A 5,719-nucleotide genomic window follows, 5' to 3' on the forward strand; every position below is an offset into this window, starting at 1 on the left:
CTGCTAAACATTTACTCTTCTGAACAAGGACTATGTCCAATCTACCATATAAGTTGGTACTAAATCAATCTATTATTTAGTTAGTGAGGCAATCTTTTTGTTGTTGTTAGTTTTTGCTTTTTAAAATTTTTATTTAAGTAGTTTATTAAGATTACATCTCAATTGTTATCCCCTCACTTGTATCTTCCCATTCCCCACTCCCTCCCTCTTTCACCCTATTCCCCTCCCCCAGGTCTGTGATGAAAGGGGCCCTCCTCCCCCACCATATGAAGTGAGCCAATCTTAAACCCCTATTTTTTCTCACAGTTTCTCAGGCCACTCTCTGTATCACGTGGTTGCTTGGATCTACTCCTAATAAATACCAAGATGGAATTAGATAGGAAAATGATTCTGCTACAGGAGAAGGCCATCTTAATAATGTAGAAAAGAAGGAGTGTTGGACAGAAGCCTCTTAGGCCACTCACTGATTGGACAAAAGGCTCTTAGGCGACTCACTGATTGGACAGAAGGCTCTTAGGCGACTCACTGATTGGACAGAAGGCTCTTAGGCCACTCACTGATTGGACAGAGGCTCTTAGGCCACTCACTGATTGGACAGAAGGCTCTTAGGCCACTCACTGATTGGACAGAAGGCTCTTAGGTGACTCTCTTAGTCAGGGTTCTATGGCTGTGAAGACATACCATGACCAAGGCAACTCCTACAACAAACCAAACCACATCAAAAAGAAAACCCAGCTGAGGACGTGCGTACAGTTATAGAGGCTTAGTACATTATCAGCATGGCAGGAAGCACAGTGAGACACCGGCATAAACGGTGCTGAGATAGCAGCTGAGAGTCTCATCCTGATTCCCAGCCAAGAGGCAGACTCTGCTCTTTGCAATGGGCCTTTGAAAGCTTGAAGCCCACCCATTAGTGACACGCTTCCTCCAACAAGGCTGCACCTCCTAATCCTTTCAAATAGTGCCACTCTCTGGTGACCCAGCATTCAAATCTATGAGCCGATGAGAGCAATTTTTATTTAAACCACCATATTTCACTCCCTGGCCCTCATAGCCTTGTAGCCATATCATAATGCAAAATCATCTATTCCAATTTCAAAAATCCCCATAGTAGGAAGAGCCTTGAACTCATTGGCAGAGGAGACAACTTCCTGAACAGAACACCAGTAACTCAGGCTACAAGATCAACAGTTAATAAATGGGACCTCATGAAACTGAAAACCTTCTGTAAGGCAAAGGACGCTGTCAACAGAGCAAAATGACAGCTTACAGACTGGGAGAAGACCTTCACCAATCCTACATCTGACAAAGGACTAATATCTAAAACATATAAAGACCTCAAGAAATTAAACAACACCAAACCAAATAGAGCTGAACAGAGAATTTTTTAAAACTTTTACTTTTATCTGTATTTATTTTATGCTGAATTTATTCCCGTGCCATCAGTTTTTGTTTCTCTTTCTTCTGGGATATCTTTTTCTTCTGTGCCACCTCCTCCTCTGGCTTTGGAACAATCTGCTCCTTTTCAGTGAGGACCATCTCGATGTGGCAGGGGGAGCTCATGTGTGGATTAATCTGGCCATGGGCTCTGTAAGTTCGTTGGCACATTGTAGGTGCCTTGTAAGTGTTCAATGACTAGAAAATCTACATCTAAACTCTTACATTCAGCATTACTCTCTGCACTTGTGCAGCAAAAATTTAGCACCCTTTTTTGGCCACCGACCCTGAGTCCCTCTGTGTGGCCTTGGCGCACCTCCCGACTCTACCATTATACCACTTGAACGGCACACATTGCTTCTTTAAAGTGACATCTTTCAGATACTTGGTGGCTTTTCAGATATGCACACCCTTGGTGGCCTGGGCAGTTTCCCAGGTGTTCTTAAAGTGAACACGAAAATTTCAACCTCTTGATTTGCATGATTTTGTAGGGTTTTCTGGGTCATGTGAGTAGCGAACCATCTTCGCAGGTCACCTCTGGCTGCTTACAGGAAGAGCAACAGAGACTTCTCAAGAGAGGAACATTGAATGGCTGAAAAATACCTAAAGAAACGCTCATTGTCCTTAGTTATCAGGGAAATGCAAAGTCAAAACAACTCTGAGATCCCAATTAACATCTACCAGAATGGCTAAGATCAAACACTCAGGTGACAGCACATGCTGGCGAGGATGTGGAGAAAGGGGAACACTCCTCCATTGCCGGTGGGAGTGCAAACTTGTACAACCACTTTGAAAATCAATCTGGCTCAAATAAAACTTGCCTTGGTTTAAAAAAAAGAAAGAAAGAAAATCAATCTGTCTCTTTCTTAGAAAATTAGGAATAGTTCTACCTCAAGACCCAGCTATACCACTCCTGGGCATATACCCTAAAGATGCTCCAACATAAAACAAGGACATTTGTTCAACTATGTTTATAGCAGCTTTATTCATAATATTCAGAATCAGGAAACAACCTAGATGACCCTCAACCGAAGAATGAATAAAGAAACTGTGGTATATGTACACAATGGAACACTACTCAGCTATTAAAAACAAGGAAATTTTGAAATTTGCAGGCAAATGGATGGAACTAGAAAAAAATCATCCTGAATGAGGTAACCCAGACCCAGAAAGACATGCATGGTATATACTCACTTATAAGCAAATATTAGCCCAACATAGATGTCCTCTGAGAGACTCCACCCAGCAGAGGATCAGGACAGGTGCTGGGACTCACTGCTGGACTCCATGTGGAGCACTGAGAGTGGTACGGAAGAATGGGGGGATAGAAAGACCCAGAGGGTCCAGGAGCCCCACAAGGAAACCATCAAGGCTGACAGATCTGGGCCCCCAGGGGCCTGCACAAACTGTTGCACCAACTAAGGACAATGCATGCAGTAAACCTAGACCCCCTGTTCAGTCTAGCCAATGGACAGCTCATTCTCCACAGTTATGGGGGGGCACGGGGACTCCCTCTGACATGAACTCGGGTGCCCCCGAGTTGCTCACTTTCCCTTGGTGGGGATGCCTGAAGGTCACGCAGAGGAAGGAGATGCAGGCTATTCAGATGAGACCTGATAGGCTGTGGTCAGATGGTAGGGGAGGAGGTCCCTTCTGTCAGAGGTTTAGGGAAGGGGAATAGGGCAGAAGGGGGGGGGGAAGGGGATGGGAAGACACAAGCCAGGGGATAACAATCAGAATGTAATCTGATACAAGACAGGGGATAACAATCAGGATGTAATCTGATAAAATTATAATAAATTTTTTAAAAGTTCCCATAGTGTATAACAGCCTCAATACTGCTTATAAGTACAAAACTCAAAGTCTCTTCTGAAAATCAAGGCAATGTCTTAACTGTAGTGCTCTGTAAAATACAAATTAAAAAACAGATGACCCACTTGCAACATATCATGGCACAGGATGTGCGTCATCATTACAGACGGGAGAAAAGGAAGCAGAAGCTGCGTGAGGAAATGCTGGGCCAAGGCAAGACCGAAAAGCAGCTGGACAACTCCAGACTCTGCACCTCCACGTCTGTGCCGAAGTGCTCCTCAGATCGCTGACTCCTCTCGGCTTTGCTGACCGTGACACACTTCCCCTCTTGGGCTGCAGCTCTCCCATGACTCTGGCATCTCCAACATCCTGGGATCGCCAACACAATCCAGACTCCACCTTCACAGTTTCAGGCAACTCCTTCTCCGGGCCTCCACGCAGGGACACTCCTGATACAAACCTGGCCTCAGCAGCTTTCTTTAGCCAGAGGGAAAGTCCACATCCACTTTACTGTACAGCCAGAACCATGTATCTGAAGCTGCCCAGTTCTTCAGCTCGCTGGGACTGGAACTTGGCCCCCTTGTTCAATTACATCTGTATCAGTTTTCTCTTTTCTGTGGTTTCCTTGGCTGTTTAAGCTTTTCTTTAATTCTTTTTCACAAGATGGAAGTTAGCTGGGTGGGATCTTGCCACAAGGCCACCACTCACTTTATTCTATTTACCAGCAGGCTTTTCTTTACATTTTTACAATCACCTTGAACATAAGACTTAGCTCCATTACACATCAGGGTGTTGTTCGTTTGTGTTTTTCTCTTTCTGTTTGTTTTGTATTTTTCTTTGGCCTGCTTGCTTCTTTTCCTTATAGACCTGCATAAGAGTGCTCACTAATAACCAATGTGACAGTCAATACTATGATGTCTTGAAATCTCTGTCAACACTGTTAATGCAAAACTCTTCAATCCAGTATCAGTAAGATTTTTTTGGACAATGCAAAAAGCAGCCCCATTATTTGCCAAAATATCACAAGAATAGTTTCTAAGCTTTTACTAATATTCTTCTCTTCTGAAACTTCCTGAGCCAGAACCCTCAGAGTTCAAATCACCCTCAGCGCTGTCTTCCATTCTCCTAGTAGGATGGCCTATTAAGCCTCACTTAATGTGTTCAGTTGCTTTCCTAACCCAAAGTCCACATTCTACCAACAAGTAGCACGTCCAGGCCTGTCGCCGCAGCACCAGCTTCCTGACAGGATATACTCTTCTGTCAGTGTTCCATTGCTGTGAAGGACACCATGACCAAGGCAGCTTTTATTAAAGAAGACATTTAATTCAGGCCTTGCTTACAGTTTCAGAAGTTTGGTCCGTCATCATTATTGTGGGGAGCACTTGGGGCGGCACACAGTGAGACACGGTGCTGGAGAAGTAGCCGAGAGCTACATCCTGACCCACTGGCAGAGATGGGGGGCGCGGGTACTCTGGGCAAGGTACAGATGTTGGGAATCCCAAACCCCACCCTCAGTGACACACTTTCTGCAACAAGGCCACACCTCCTAATCCTTTTAACTAGTGCCACCCCCTGGTGACCAAACAATCAAGTGTATAAGCCTATGGGGGGGTGGTGAGGGGCAGGGGAGGGGCAGGGGAGGGGCAGGGGTAGAGGCAGGGGAGGGGCAGGGGAGGGGTAGGGGAGGGGTAGGGGGGCGGTGAGGGGCAGGGGAGGGGCAGGGGAGGGGCAGGGGAGGGGCGGGGAGGGGTGAGGGAGGGGGCGGGGAGGGACAGGGGAGGGGCATTCATATCCAAATCACCACAGTTACAGTGCAGTGCCAAGAGAGACGTGGCTAGGTGGATGTGAATTCTCCGATAAAAGCTGCTGATGAGTTGGCCTCTGGCATGAACCATGGTGTCCCCACTTTGACCACTTCCCCTTGATGGGGAGACCCAGAGGGAACACAGAGGGAGGGGGTGCAGGCTATCGGGATGAGACCTGAGAAGCTGTGGTCATATGGTAAGAGACGAGGTCCCCTTCTGACGGAGGCCTAGGGAAGGGAATAGGATAAGAGAGGGGGGTGACGGGAAGATGCACACGTGGGGATAACAAGTGGGATGTAACCTGAATAAATCATTTTTTAAAAGTAACCACTTTTAGCTGTCACAGTGATTTATACCTATGCTCAAAGCTACTTGGGTAAACTGAGGTGGGAAGATCACTTTAGACTGGAGTTCAAAACCAACCTGGTCCGTATCCAAGGACCAATTTCAAGACACACAAAGAAGCAAAACCCTCAAAGGCCCTGATTTAGCGCTGAAGAGTGTCTGGCCCTCAGACACTCTCTGCCAAGAGCTCCTCTGCCCTCGTTCTCCTCCCAAAGGAAATCTACCTTAATCTAAAATAGAAAGCAAGCCAGCTCCTTTGTGCTGTGAGAAGAGAAGACCAGCAAGAACGGCTGGCACAACAAAAGCTGGGGACAGAGGTT

General features: G+C 46.2%; 1 pseudogene across 1 annotated transcript; it reads right to left on the reverse strand.

Moving 5' to 3' along the window:
* Positions 1 to 1,428: 1,428 nt before the first annotated feature.
* LOC311595918 (large ribosomal subunit protein uL22-like) lies at positions 1,429 to 1,971 on the reverse strand (annotated as a pseudogene). The gene has a single exon. The product of its transcript is annotated as a large ribosomal subunit protein uL22-like (transcript).
* Positions 1,972 to 5,719: the final 3,748 nt, after the last annotated feature.

The sequence above is a fragment of the Acomys minous genome, assembly GCF_964271855.1.
Source record: "Acomys minous genome assembly, chromosome: 4".
Lineage (NCBI taxonomy): Eukaryota > Metazoa > Chordata > Mammalia > Rodentia > Muridae > Acomys > Acomys minous.